Raw genomic sequence first — 13,782 nt, 5'->3', positions numbered from 1 at the left:
TCCGTTTGGGTTAGTCTCTAATCATATTTCAGTTTGCTGATTGCCACCCAAACCTCAAACAACGGCCAGCCCATATCTCCCTGGACTCCCTCATTCAGAGTGTTCCCATGGATGGGCTCCCAAGGCTAGCCTTCCTACACTTCTTTGTCTGACCTCTAGACTTGACTGTATTTCTGATTTCATGCACAGGACTGCATTTCCAAATGTGAGGCCTGGTACCATGATTCCCTTTCATACCCCCTCTAACCACCTCATACCTATTATAGTTCCATAGTGCTCTATGCTTCGTAATGTCTGAATTCCTTTTTTCCTTTATCCTTCAGAATCCTCTCATGCTCTTCCAGATATTTTTTCCCTTCACTTAGCCATACCCCTAGATACTTATAAGCTCTCACATGGTCTATCATAGTGTCTTGTATTTCTGGTCGGTCTCCCCTCTCATCATTATATACCATTATTCCTGACTTCTCTCTACTGAACTGGAGTCCTAGCTTGTTGCCCTCCTCACCACAGATCTTAACTAGTTCCTGCAGCCTATATCGCTTGTCTGCTAGTAGTACAATTTCATCTGCATACATTAGTCCAGCCAGCACTTGGTTTACCTTCTGACCTTCCTGCATATAACTTACGTCAACTCTTACCCTACTCTCTTCCAACCTCTTTTCCATTTGACTCTTGTACACCATGAAAAGTAGGGGTGATAGTGGGCAGCCTTGTCTTTTTAGCTGGTTTTGTAGTTTCTTCCTCCCACGTTACTACCACCTCATTGTCTGAATATACACGTTGTAGAAAGTCGACCAGATTTCTATCTGCACCGTATCCCTTCAATTGGTCCCAAAGTTTTTCCTAATTCACATTGTTATATGCCCCCTTAATGTCTAAAAATGCCATCCATAGAGGCCTGCAACTTGCCTCAGCTATCTCTATACACTGCGTTATGACAAATAGATTGTCCTCCAACCGTCTGTCCTTTCGGAAACCGTTCTACAACTCTCCCAAGATCTCCTCGCGCTCTGCCCATTCTTCCATTGTCATTTTCACCATCTGCATTGCTAGCCTGCATATAAATGATGTGACCGTAATTGGTCGGTAGGATTTAATGTTATCCTTGTTTCCCTTGCCTTTGTATATTAGTCTCATCCTGCTCACTTTCCAGTCTTTTGGAACGTCTTCTCCCCCTACTACTTCTTCGATAATCATCCAAAGCAACTGTTGCCAACCTGTTGAGACCAATAGCTTTATGCTTATGTCCTGCAAAACATATATGGTATTTGGTCACCACATTGTGCACGCATGATTTCGAGCTTGTGTAGTTGGCGGATGTTTTCCGCCACTGCATGCATGCAAAACGCTTTGTTGAGAGAGGCGGGTCCATGTTGGACTCTAGGAAACCTGTCATGGCCTCCTATGAATGTGCAGTACCTAGGCACTGACCTGTGGCGTGCCATGAAATAGCGATGGTGTGGTCGCACTCATGCTACGGCATCATAACTTCAACGAAGCAAAGTGGCTGCACTCATTCTGCAGTGGCCTTTTTATTCATTCTGGCTTTTGCTAACCAAGTTCCTTCATGCGGAGCGCTTTTTGGAGTGCTAATGTTGCGATTTTTGCGTTGTGATTCGTGTTTTTTTTTTTTCATGTTCCTTTGCCCACTCCTGCTTGGACTCCAGGAGGAGTCTGCAGTATTGTTAAATAAAAAAAAGTTAATATAGGAGTGCAGTCATGTTGCAGTTTTGAAATCTCGTTGACTTTATTTTAAAGTTTCAAAAAAAAAAACCACACTAAGTGAGTTGACGAAAACTAAATGGGTGTTTCTGAACATTCTGTTCTACTTTTTCATTAAAAAATTTGCAGTAATTTTAAGAGTGAAAAATTTTGCTTATTTTAATTTGTTAACTTAATGAGTAAATTTCGGCATAATTCAAGAAATACACAGACCCGGCCAAGACTGCTGCCTACAACTCTGCACTGCTCAAATCTTACTGTACCACACTGTCACTTTTTTAAACCATGGAAGCCGCCGCGATGCATCGGTGGTTATGGTGCTCGGCGGCTGACCCGAAAGATGCGAGTTCGATAGTGGTTGCGGCGTTAGAATTTCAATGGAGGCAAAATTCTAGAGGCCTGTGTACTGTGCGATGTCGGTGCACATTAAAGAACCCCAGGTGGTCAAAATTTCCGGAGCCCTTCACTACAGTGCCCCTCATAGCCTGAGTCACTTTGGGATGTTAAACCCCCATAAACGGTAAATGATAAACCATGGGATTCTCACAGTAGGGCTCCTGCTGCAGAACACAAGGACTCTGCTCAAATTGAATTTGTGCCTGCTGCAAAGCCTACTCCTAGAATGCTCTTCACCATTCCCACCACTGCTTTCATAACTGTTTTCTCATCATGCAGTTTGAACTGAACACTTGCCGTTGGCGTTCACATCAGGACAGGTTCGGATCCTGCCTACTTTGCTGCTTTTCATCTCCTGCTGCTTGCCGTCTGAATGCTCCGAGGGACTTACCTGTGTTCCGCAAACACCTGTGCTGCTTCTTTTATTGCTACTGCACTTAATTTTTGCCCCCCCCCCATTCCGCAGTAGCTCAGGGCTTAGGAGCCTCAGCTGTCAAGCCCGAGGACGTGGGTTCGATCCCACGAAATGCAAGGTGCCTATGTACTGTGCAGTGCCAGTGCATGTTAATAAACGTGGGATGTTTGTCCAACAACAAAAGACATATTGATTGCTGGAAAAATTTCATTTAAAAATAATTCCAACACTTGATCCCAACTCATGACCTATGTACTGAAAAGGACTTCGTTATCCTTGTTTTCAAGTGGCTATATCCTGGCCTCTCGGATCCGTGCTCAAAAAACTGTTGTCGACGCATTGGGGTGTACTTCTGGAATCAGACAGGACGTGGATTCAACATTTTGGTTTATATCTCACATAAGCTCCGTTTTCTGTTAGTGTCTTTGTCTTTAGAACGCACTGATCTGTTGCTGTAGGTTGGCATCAGTTAGTGTCTTTGTCTTTAGAACGCACTGATCTGTTGCTGTAGGTTTGCATCAGTTTATCCTCGGAGTTCCATTAAGACACTCCTTCTCCGAAACAGACATTCGCATACCTTTAAGCTACATTGGCACGCAGCAGATCCTTAGGTCTTTTCTGCGGGCACAGTGGATAAGGGAACAAACGCGGGTTAATGACACCCTAGTCGAAATCAAGAGGAACAAATGAGCTTGGACAGGGCATGTAATGCGAAAGCAAGATAACTGCTGGCCTTAAAGGAGTATAGACACCTAAGTTTGATGGCATGTTTTCTTCTCCACAATGATGCGGGAGACACTACTATGCATGAACCACCATGTGTTATTCGCCTGCAACCGCTAAATAATTTGTAATCGAATTTTTTCTGTCATGCTGTTTCGGTTTCAACAGCTGAACGATAGCTGTGTTATATGTCCTGTGAGTCATGGCAAAATGTTGATATGGTCGCTGCTTCATCGTTTTAATTCATTGCAGTGCTGAAGCCAGCCTTCCTCGAGGGCCGGAATGAAACTAATTTAGAAGCAGTGATTATATTGCATTTTTTTCATGCCTCACATGACCTGTAACCACACTTTGACGTCGCAGTCATCGTTTGGCTGTTGAAACTGAAAGAGCACGAGAAAGAAATTCGATTATAAATTATTCAGCGGTTGTAGGAGAATACCACCTCGTAATCCATGTATAATAATGCCTTACGTGTCATTACAAAAAAGAAAACACGCACCCAAAAGTTAGGCGTGTATACAAGGGCAACGGAGTGGATTCCAAGAGAAGGCAAGCGTAGCTGGGGGTGGCAGAAAAGTTAGGTAGGCGGGTGAGATTGAGAAGTTTGCGGGGATACGGTGGCCGCAGCGGGCAAAGGACAGGGTTAATTGGAGAGACATAGGAGAGGCCTTTGCCCTACAGTGGGCGTAGTCAGGCTGATGATGACGAAGTGCAAAGTCACCGAGATGTGTACAAATGCATGACAAATAGGAATTGTAGCATGTGTAACAGCTTCACTTCCCATTTTTTGTTCTCATTACAGCATTGTTTCCTTCAGCATCGGGACTTGCCTTTGGAAATCCTGCGTGTATGGTGCTGGTACACATTCTCAGCCTGATGGCGAGAAAAGTGTCGGGGATGAACATGGGGACCTTGCCATTGTTACATTGAGTGCATTCTGTGTGCGTGCGTCCTTTGCCACTGGTGTATAAATTCATTGTGATCAGTAGAGTTTTCTCTCTATTTTGTACTGTGCAGTCGGAAAAGCAAGCCCTGTAATTTTACTTTCATGTTTGTGCTCCAGGAATGAGTTAGTAATTGTGCTTGGATACTGCACCACAAAGAACCTTTATTACGTTTTTCTTGTGTGCCTAAATAACTGCTTTTGAAAGCACTTGTGGCCCCCCCGAAGTGTGATTTATGAAAACACAAAGCAACTGCTACTGTCGGCAAGATTTGTTTTTTAACTTGGGTTGTTTTTTCTTTTACTTTGCAGGCGTCTGAACCAATAGTTGTAAAGGCAAGAAATACAAGCTGCCCGAGGAAAAGATCTTTCGGAAGATCTGCTACCAACTTCCATAGACCCAGTGGCTTGATGCCCATATCTTGTCATACAGCGTATTCTGTTGAAATCCGTAATTCAGCGTAATCGAGCCTGGCAAGGGAAATTCATACCAAATGGGGAAAAAAACACTGTCAAAACTTGCAGAAAGAAAAGTCATTGATGTTTCGGCACCTCCACCGTCCCCAATTAAAGACACCCATTTGCCCATCTCATTGTGATCAAGGCACCCCTATCACAATGAGATGGGCAGATGGGTCTATTATATGGGGATGGTTTTTCTGAAGCAGCAGATGTATATCTCTGCGAGATTGCTTCATGGCTGGTTTAAGGTATGTGGTGTCGGCTGGATGTAAAGGACTGCCATGAGCAGACACTTATAGAGATTTTGTCTTGGCAGTCACACGTGCGCGGCCCCAGTTGATGGCAAGGCCAATGTGTTTATGGTGTTCCACTAAAGTGTTTAAGTTTTGCCTTGGGAGATGTCATTTTAATGTTGCTTGATTCCTCTCTTGAACGTTCCTGCTTCACCTATGTAGGCAGCATCACAATCACGACTGGGTGTCTTGTAAATGGGATCCTTGACCATTACGAGATGGTAACCAAGTCAGTACTCACTCAGATGCTCTAGTGGAACATCGTAAAGACTCTGGCCAGGCCGTTGACTGGGACGTAGCACATGTGATTGCTAAGGAAAAATCACCATCAGAGCACTTGCTCTTGGAACCCCTATACATCAAGTCGACAGCTGAGTAGACTGAACATTCCCTTGGACAACATCTCTCGCATTGTGCACCCTGAGGGCTCCCAAACTGAGCAGCAATTAACGTCACAATCACTCTTGAAATTTTTAGAGGACAGTTGCCTTACGGAGCAGTGGTAGAGACACAGTCATCTAAATCAGTGACTCAGGTGGAGCAATTTCAGACAGGCCAGTGTAAGGCTAATCCTGTGTGTACATTACACCACATATAGTACAATTAACTGGACGGCAATCTCTCTGTGGTATTCATCTGTTCCTTGAGAAAAATAGTCCCCATTTCACGCATTGACTCGTTTGTCCATCTCATTGCGATATAAACATATTCTGTTACCTGAATGTATGTTCGTGCACAAAACTGGACAGCATTTGGCGCTTTTCTGTTACGGCAAGAGCTGAACCAGAAGAACAAAATGTGAATGATGCATGTTGTGGAACATTTCATGCGTAGAATCGTGACAGCACAGAGAAAACTGTGTGCTTAAAGAAACTGCGGGTATTTGCAGAAGACTGTGGTGGAAAAATTTTAGTGCTTGATAGGTTGTCATTCCATGCTGCGAGTTTTTTTACCATCCATGATTTTGCTTCATCTGTTTTAGTGCTTGCAGTTTTCATTGGTGTCTTGCTGTGTTCATTCATTGCGGCTCTGCTATCATGTAATTGAATTTCTTTGAATGATTACTTTTCGAATTTTTCGCTTTTATTTCTTTGTGCCTATGCATGGAACTGTTTGTTGAAACCTGCACTGAAAAACCTGTGCAGTAACTTTTCTAACTTTGCAGTTAGATTTGTAGAGATCAAAATGTGTCCAACTTTGCAGTTAGATTTGTAGAGATCAAAATGTGTAAGTGGCAAGAACAGGGTTTATTATGGAGGAAAATGTGCTAGACTGGTTACCACAGGATGAAAACACTTACAAAGGAATGATTAAAGAGGTGAAGCACATAAACCGATTTTATTGCTCGGAAATCCAAAAGCTTGTTTACAGAAATGTAATGTGATATCAGGATAGGTTACATCATGAACCAGAAATCATACAAGCAAAAAAAAAAGTGCACCCTTCTCTTGTGGTCAGCATTATATCCGATATCCCCAGCCATTCGTATCCACTGTCCAAAAGATCAGTGGGTGCAGTGCTGACATAGTTTTCTTTCCCAGCAGTCCTAATCTTGTACACTTCGATAACTTCCCACTCAGTTTCTGAGTCTTTGCATGAGCTAGGATGTTGGCATCAGCAGAGTGAGGCACTTTTTGCAATGATGATGTTAAAGGGACACTGAGGAGAGCTCTATTAATATTTTTTTTTATAGCAAAATCCGATAGTTCGCCATTTCATGGCTTTGCTGCCACTTGGCCGGCAGCGAAAGATGCCTTTATTTCTAAGAAACTTGGATTCTAAGTTGAAAAAGTTATTCCCGCTGCTCTGATTCAAACTTGGGATTCTCCTATGACGACACAGGACTAATGACGTGCACATGACGTAACGCAGACTCCGTGATTTCTGGCAGCCAGCAGTGCGGCCCAGCAGCAGCCGAAAAGAAAGCTACCGCCGGCCGCACGTTGAAGGCATCTATCGGCTATTGCAGCCGTCGCTTCGTTTACGTTTGCACAGGCGTTTTGCCAGCGTTACAATGGATCTCGTTCTCGAAGTCGTCAACGAAGTTCTCACTAATAGACACCTTTAGCATACCATGTACCTTGTTACCGTTAGCGGAATACCGGGAGCCCGCATACCGCTGTAAGCAGGCGCTGATTGGTCCCGGCGCTGCAGGAGCGCGCGTAGCTGTCGAGTACGTGGCGCCATCTGGCGACGTCAAGAAGATTTGCGCATGTATTTGCTGCGCCTCAGTGATTCATGGCTTCTCGTGTCCTAGTGTTGCTAGAACTATTGGTTCTAGCAACACTGTTTTGTCCTATGATGTCATGAAGCTTGTACTTGCGAGTTTCGCCTGTGGCGGCGATACCTGTATTTTGGTTCTTGCCCTTTTCTATGCTACAAGAGCTTTGTTGTCAGTATGAGTGGCGTTTTTGTAATCAGGAGCTGGTATTCTGTTGATGCAAGTCAACTTCAATTTCTCCTCAGTGTCCCTTTAAGAAACCAGGGTGGGAGTTGTGTTCGCATGTTCTCTGTCTGTACTGGCAGGTGAGCTGTGACTTGCGGAGTGATGTGGTTGTTTGAAAGTGTTTTTTTTTTTCATGACGCAGGCAAGCCGCTACTACACCGATGCGATCACTGTGGCAAGGCTTTCATGAGGAAAAACCACCTGGATGAACATCTTTGCATCCACACCGGCGATCATCCATACCTGTGCGACTACTGCGGCAGCCGCTTTGCGCACAAGGGCGGCCTTGTGACCCACCTTCGTACGCACACTGGGGAGCGTCCATTTCAGTGCAGCTTCTGCAACAGCAGATTTCCGCGAAAGAGCCACCTAGTTGCACATGTTCGCACCCACACGGGCGAGAAGCCATACAAGTGCCAGCTGTGCCCCATGGGCTTTACTCAACCTAACCACCTCGTAAGACATGAGCGAGCCCACAAGGGTGACAAACCATTTCAGTGTCGTTTCTGTCTGAGGAAGTTTGGTGAGAAACACCATGTGAAATACCATGAAGAGAAAGAGCATGTGTGGGCAACCCCACTTCAGTAATGTTCTGGGGCTTATTGATAACACTAGCTGTGACGAGCATTTTTTTTTGTAGGGGTGTGCGAATATTTGAAATTGCGAATAGTTTGTGAATAATCAACAGTTTTTTTGTAGGGGTGTGCGAATATTTGAAATTGCGAATAGTTTGTGAATAATCAACAGTTTTAGTTTCATATACATACAGAGTTCAAGTACGCAAACGTGAGAAGTCCGCAGCCTACGCACGTGTCGTTTGAAACCCTTGTAGTTGCACCTACGTGACGCATGCCGTGCATAAAGTCACTGGAACTCGTGAAGGAGGATATAGAAGAGGAAAGGCAGGGAGGGAACTCGTGAAAGTACCGTAATGAACAGGTGGAGCCCAAGCAACATTGGGGTGTTGTTGCCAGAAATGGTTCAGCGCGGCGAGCACGTGGTCTGCTAGGTGAAGAAAGTCTCCCTTGCGGCGGCTGCCTAGTTCATCGCTTTTGCGCGAAAATTAACCAATGAAAGTATTCGTGATTGAGAGCTTAGATGAGGTGAGGGCTTACGAAAGCCTCTAAAGCGTCGTACAACAGTTTCGCAGCCTCTAGTTTTCTTGAATCCCCGGGTGTGCGCGGACAACGCAAGAAGCAGGCTTATTCTCACGCTTTCGTGAGAGGCTCGCAAATGCATGTTTTCGGGACCCGGGAAGCTTTAAGTGGGCAGGCTGCGTACATACGAGCGGGATATAGCAAAACGTTTAGTAAATCGGTTCACTTGGAAGTCTGATGCGTAGAAAGCGTTCCCTTTACGTTTGCTGTTTCCTGCCACCTGTTCTTCCCTCCATGTGGCCATTTGCCGGTCGGTGGCTTGTGGGAGGTAGTTAAGCGACCTCAAGGTCGATGAGGGGGCTAATGCTCTAACTGTGCAACCAGATAGCCCCCCCCCCCCCCCCCCCCCCTTCCCGACTGCTTACAGGTGGTGGAGGAGATGGTGGGGAATGCAGTCTGTTGGCAAAAGAAAGGCAGCATTTGGGGAATGAGCGTGCAGACGTGCTGTGGCCATATTTCGATGGAGGCAAAATACAAAAACTTCCGTGTGCGATGCGATGTAAGTATTTGTTAAATAACCCCAGGTGAACTAAATTCACCCAAAGCCCTCCATTTCGGCGTCCCTCATAGCTAACGTGTCGCTTCCAGACGTTTAACTCCACAATTTATTTTAAGCTTCGTTAGCGAATATCGATGACCAGCAGAGAAAAAAAAGATCCCATCGAGCAACGTCTCTGAAAACATATAGCTCACACACGCGCGCGCGCGCACACTCACACACAACCAAACACAGACGACCACCACGGTGGCTTAGTGGTTATGGCACTCGGCTGTTGACCCAAAAGACTCGGGTTTGATCCCAGCCGCAGTGGTCGTATTTCGATGGAGGCGAAATTCTAGAGACCCATGTACTGTACGATGTCAGTGCACGGTGGTCAAAGTTTCTGGAGCCCTTCTCTAGAGCACGGTGTCTCTCGTAGCCTGAGTCTCTTTGGGACGTTAAATCCCCATAATCCAGACAAACACAGACGTCATACTGAACGAGCTACTTTGTAAAACATGCCGACCAACCACGTCAGAAGCGCTGCACCCTGTCTGCTCGAGTAGGCCATCCATGGCGGCGCCTGATCACGTGACCACAACTGACTAATAGGCGGCGCGGCGGCGAGGAGAAAACAGCTGCGGTACTTTCAGAGTTCCAGTGACTTTAGTAGCGCGTTATTGCTAGCGCCATCTACTAACAGATAAAGACCCTGCTGCAGCCACTCTAATACTAGACAAGTCCAAACGCAGTCAAACTGCGTTACAGCATTGCTATGATGACAAACGCTACTTCATCAGGCTTAGCAGCTGAAATATCACCCTTCTATCTGAAGAAATTGGCTGCGGTTTAACTACTCTTGAACCTGGTTTGAGAGCGAAAGCTACAGCGTGTGGGGAACTGTATGCGGCTCGGCGTCTGTAACGTTGAGTGCGTTCTGGACACTGGATAGGCAGCGCCTCCACCCTGGCAGGTGGCAGTTAATGGTCCATAGTGAGAGTCTGCTCACCCAATGAACGCTGCGGCCTATTGCTGCAGAGCCACGTGTCTGCCACAACATTGTCAGCACTAACGCTTGCAGCCCACATCTCTCTCTCACCACCCCACGTACCTGAAAACGTGATTCAGGCGTGCACTGACCCAGGGAGCCAGTTATGTGTGTTTCCTTTCCTTAAAATCATCGGATTCTTAAATATTGTCAACGCTAATGAACACAATGAACGCTGACGGCCTATGGCTTCTCTTCTGCGTTTCTGCCACAATGCTGTCAATGCCAACGCATGCAGCGCACACCTGTCACTACCCCCATGTAACTTAAAGCACGGCTGAGGTGTCCACTGTCCCTGAGGGCTAGTTATGCACCTTTCCTTTGCTTTCGAAGCTCCTGCCTTTCATCGTTTTCGTAGCTAAACCGCAACTAAGCTGCCCAATGTCCCACAGGGCCAGTTGTGCACCTTTCTTTTCCTTTGCTTTATCTGAAGGTCAAATGAAGGTGAAATCTCCAGACAGGGTGACATTGGTTTTACCTTGCATAGTGGAAGCTTTCGCTTAAAAAGAAAAGCTATTTGGCACTTGAAACTTGATGCAAGGGTGAAAATGGGCAAATTGAACGCAATGCAACAGTTTAGAAAACGCTATCGCGTCAAAAGATCAGTGACAAAGCTGTTATCGCTGTGCAGTGGGCAGGCAGGGCACCGCTATGTTAACTCTACATACGCAAGCAACACAGCGTAAAAATTGGGATATCGTGTACATCCGCGAGACTCTCACAGACCCTTTGCGTTCTTCGCATGCGCACTGGTCGCCCATAAGAGCTCTACGTATGTGAAGCTAAAACTGTCTAGTATTTGCTATTTGATTTGCACTGCACCTCACTACTCGAACCTAATTACAAATTTTCTGTTGAACTGAACTTGCAGTAAAACGTCGTGACATTTTCAGATGGCAGGATCCGGCATTTGTTGCAAGTTAACTTGCTGTTTCATCATATAATTAATCGCTAGCACGCAGCAAAAGTAATGCATACAGTAATGCTAAGTTTTGCATAAAACCAATGTATTGGTGACCACCGAGAGCAGCAGCTCAGCGGCTGCATGCCTGCAAATCGGAGAAGAAAATTCGGGTGGCACCCAAGTAGCCTTAAGAGGGTAATGCAATAGGGCTGCTAACTGTGTGATGTGAGGTGGTTGCGTTAAGCCCCTAAACTGTTGCACTGAATGAACGTTCCTCAGTGGCCAAGGGGTAACTTGCCCGGCTCCCAACTCAAGGGGCAACACTTCGAGTCCCGGCTAGACCATTTTTATTTTTTCCACGTAGTTGCTTTTTTTTTTTTCCTTCAGAAGCACTGCGTAATTGTGTTGGAATGATGTCATTAACCTGTAGACCAATAAGGAATCGTGGTAGTGTCGTCATCGCTGTTGTACTTTGTGATCGTTGTGGGGTGTTTGAATTACCTTCGCTAGGTCGTGTGTTTGTAATATCGCATCGTTGTCAACCACTGTGAATTTCGTTCCGATACACTGGGTTTTCGGCAAACGTGCACGCTCTAACACTATCACGCTTAAAAGCGCTGCACCATGTGGCGTGCAGTTCTGTGAGAGGCACGGCGCACACGGAAGTGGCCTGGCTTTCAGTGGGAAGCCAATGGGATGAAGCCATCGCCCGCATACGCTACTGTTGTCCTTTAGCGGTGACCATTTTGCTTCTCAATGTTCACCTTTTGGAATCTAGAAACTGCGTAACTGTGGCCACAGAGGATGAAAAAAAAAAGCGTGTATTACGTCAGTCTCAAAGCCAGCACAAGCAGCCGTGCCCAGCTGTGTCTAACGGGCGTCGAATAGTGTGACTGATGTGATTTTGTTTTTGCTCCTTTGTTTTCTGAAAGCGTTTTGGCCCATCACTATGGCTGCAGATCGACGAAAGTGATTTACAACTCGCAGCCTATAGGGGGCGTCACTGAAATCATATATGGCTGCCAAGAAAGGATTAGGCTGCCATGCTATCCTTGCATTGTGATGTGCTGCACTTCCACATGCTGCTTTCAGAGTTCTGTGAAATTAATTCACCCTGTAGCACTGTGATGAAATTTGTTAAACAAGTGCAACAGCGCGAGCACAAAGGGGAGCTAGCATGAGACAGAGATGGGTGCCCCCTTTCCAACACCTGACACAAGATGGCGCTAGGCGCGCAGTGCATACCCCTAGTAGATGTCGTGGAGTCTCTGCTTAAAAGCAACAGATGCACAACGATGCAGTTGCATTTAAGAGCAGCAGTTTTAAGCCCCACATATAGGTCTCGCACCCCGCATATATGCCGGCGCCGCATGCAGGTTGGCTCCCCCAATTTCCGATCACCACTTTTGCTGAAAGTCAACACAACTTGAAGTGTGACAAAACTTTAATGCATTCTCTCTTTTTTTCCATTTTTCCATATAATGGCCTTGTGTGTTCGAAAAATACATACTTTGAAAGATGCTTATTTTGCCATTCGGCCTTTTTTATGTGCCAGTATTCTATTGTGCCGTTCAACCTTTTTTGTGTGCCAAAAGTATTCTAAATATTTGCTTCAAAAGTATTCAAAGGAAATTACTGTTAATTTCAAATTTGCTTTGAACAAAAAAGCACTATTTGCACCTTCCTACTTCTTTCTCTGAACACACATTTTACAAAGAATTGTAAACAAGGTATTACTGTAAAAATAAAGTTTATTACTACTACTACTGCAAGATTTCTCCTCTCTTATTTGACTCCTGGTACGGCTTACAGGTATGGTAAATTATGATGATGAGAGCTGTAAATAAAATTTGTTTACAGTACATGTTTCTTGCTTTAGATTCGCATCCAAAAGTTTGATATCGCACATCTCTAATTTTTAGCTGACCCATGCTGGCTGCGTTTGCTATGTATTGGCCATGGTGGCCAACTCCTTTGATCAAAAAGATATTCACATGCCCTGAAAGCACTCTGCCACAGAGCTCCCCGTTAGATGCAATCCCTACAGAAAAACCATGAGCTAGTAAGCTCCTAAACACCTATGACTGGTTAAAATCGCGGCAGTTGCAAATAGCGTTGGTTTCCACTGGAGCGATGTTTTCAGACTAATGGCTGATATTTGCACATCCGGGCTGCGTTTACATAAGAGATAGCTGGCAAGTGTTTGAACTTGTTGCATTTCAAACAGAAGCACAGTATTTGGGGGCATTAGAGGTTCAAAATGGAGAAGTGCTTACGCTATTCTGTATCATTTCGGTTAATTTGTGTCAACTTTCACGTCTCAGAAAATTTGTCAGCTGCATGAGCTGAAAGCTTTGTATAGCTCGATGGGACCCAGGTAGCTGTTGCAACGTGTAACGGCACGCATTAATGGAAGTAGTCGCACAGTACAAAGGAAGTTGTAACAAAATGTTTGGCTGTGCTAAAACAGGACCAGCATTGAAGTCAACACTATGCACGAAACATACCTGCGAGCTGCTTCAACACCAACAATGCATACTAGTCACCAATAAAAATATAGAGGGGTCATGTGGAGTGAGATCACTTATGAACAGTGAGTGGTTATTGTGATATCTGGCTACATCTTAAGAGTGATTGATAGCGGTGGCACCTTCATGTCGCACAAAAAAAATATATATTGCCCACGTGAACCTCGGGTAGAAAGTCGTTTTTGACCATGGGTTGGATGCATCTAGAATATTCCATCTGTGCTTGTGTGATTCAGGTGTGCTTCAGCATTGGAGCTC

At 45.3% G+C, this 13,782-nt stretch overlaps 1 long non-coding RNA gene across 1 annotated transcript; it reads left to right on the top strand.

Annotated features, from left to right (window-relative positions):
• The first annotated feature begins 3,698 nt into the window (after positions 1 to 3,698).
• Positions 3,699 to 12,762, top strand: LOC149331524 (uncharacterized). Its single transcript, XR_016285072.1, has 2 exons — positions 3,699 to 4,915; positions 7,549 to 12,762. It is a non-coding gene; the product is annotated as an uncharacterized LOC149331524 (long non-coding RNA).
• The last annotated feature ends 1,020 nt before the right edge of the window (positions 12,763 to 13,782 follow it).

The sequence above is a fragment of the Amblyomma mixtum genome, chromosome 8 (assembly GCF_055824585.1).
Source record: "Amblyomma mixtum isolate Tamu chromosome 8, ASM5582458v1, whole genome shotgun sequence".
Taxonomy (NCBI): Eukaryota; Metazoa; Arthropoda; class Arachnida; order Ixodida; family Ixodidae; genus Amblyomma; species Amblyomma mixtum.
This window is presented reverse-complemented; position numbering and strand designations above follow the sequence as displayed.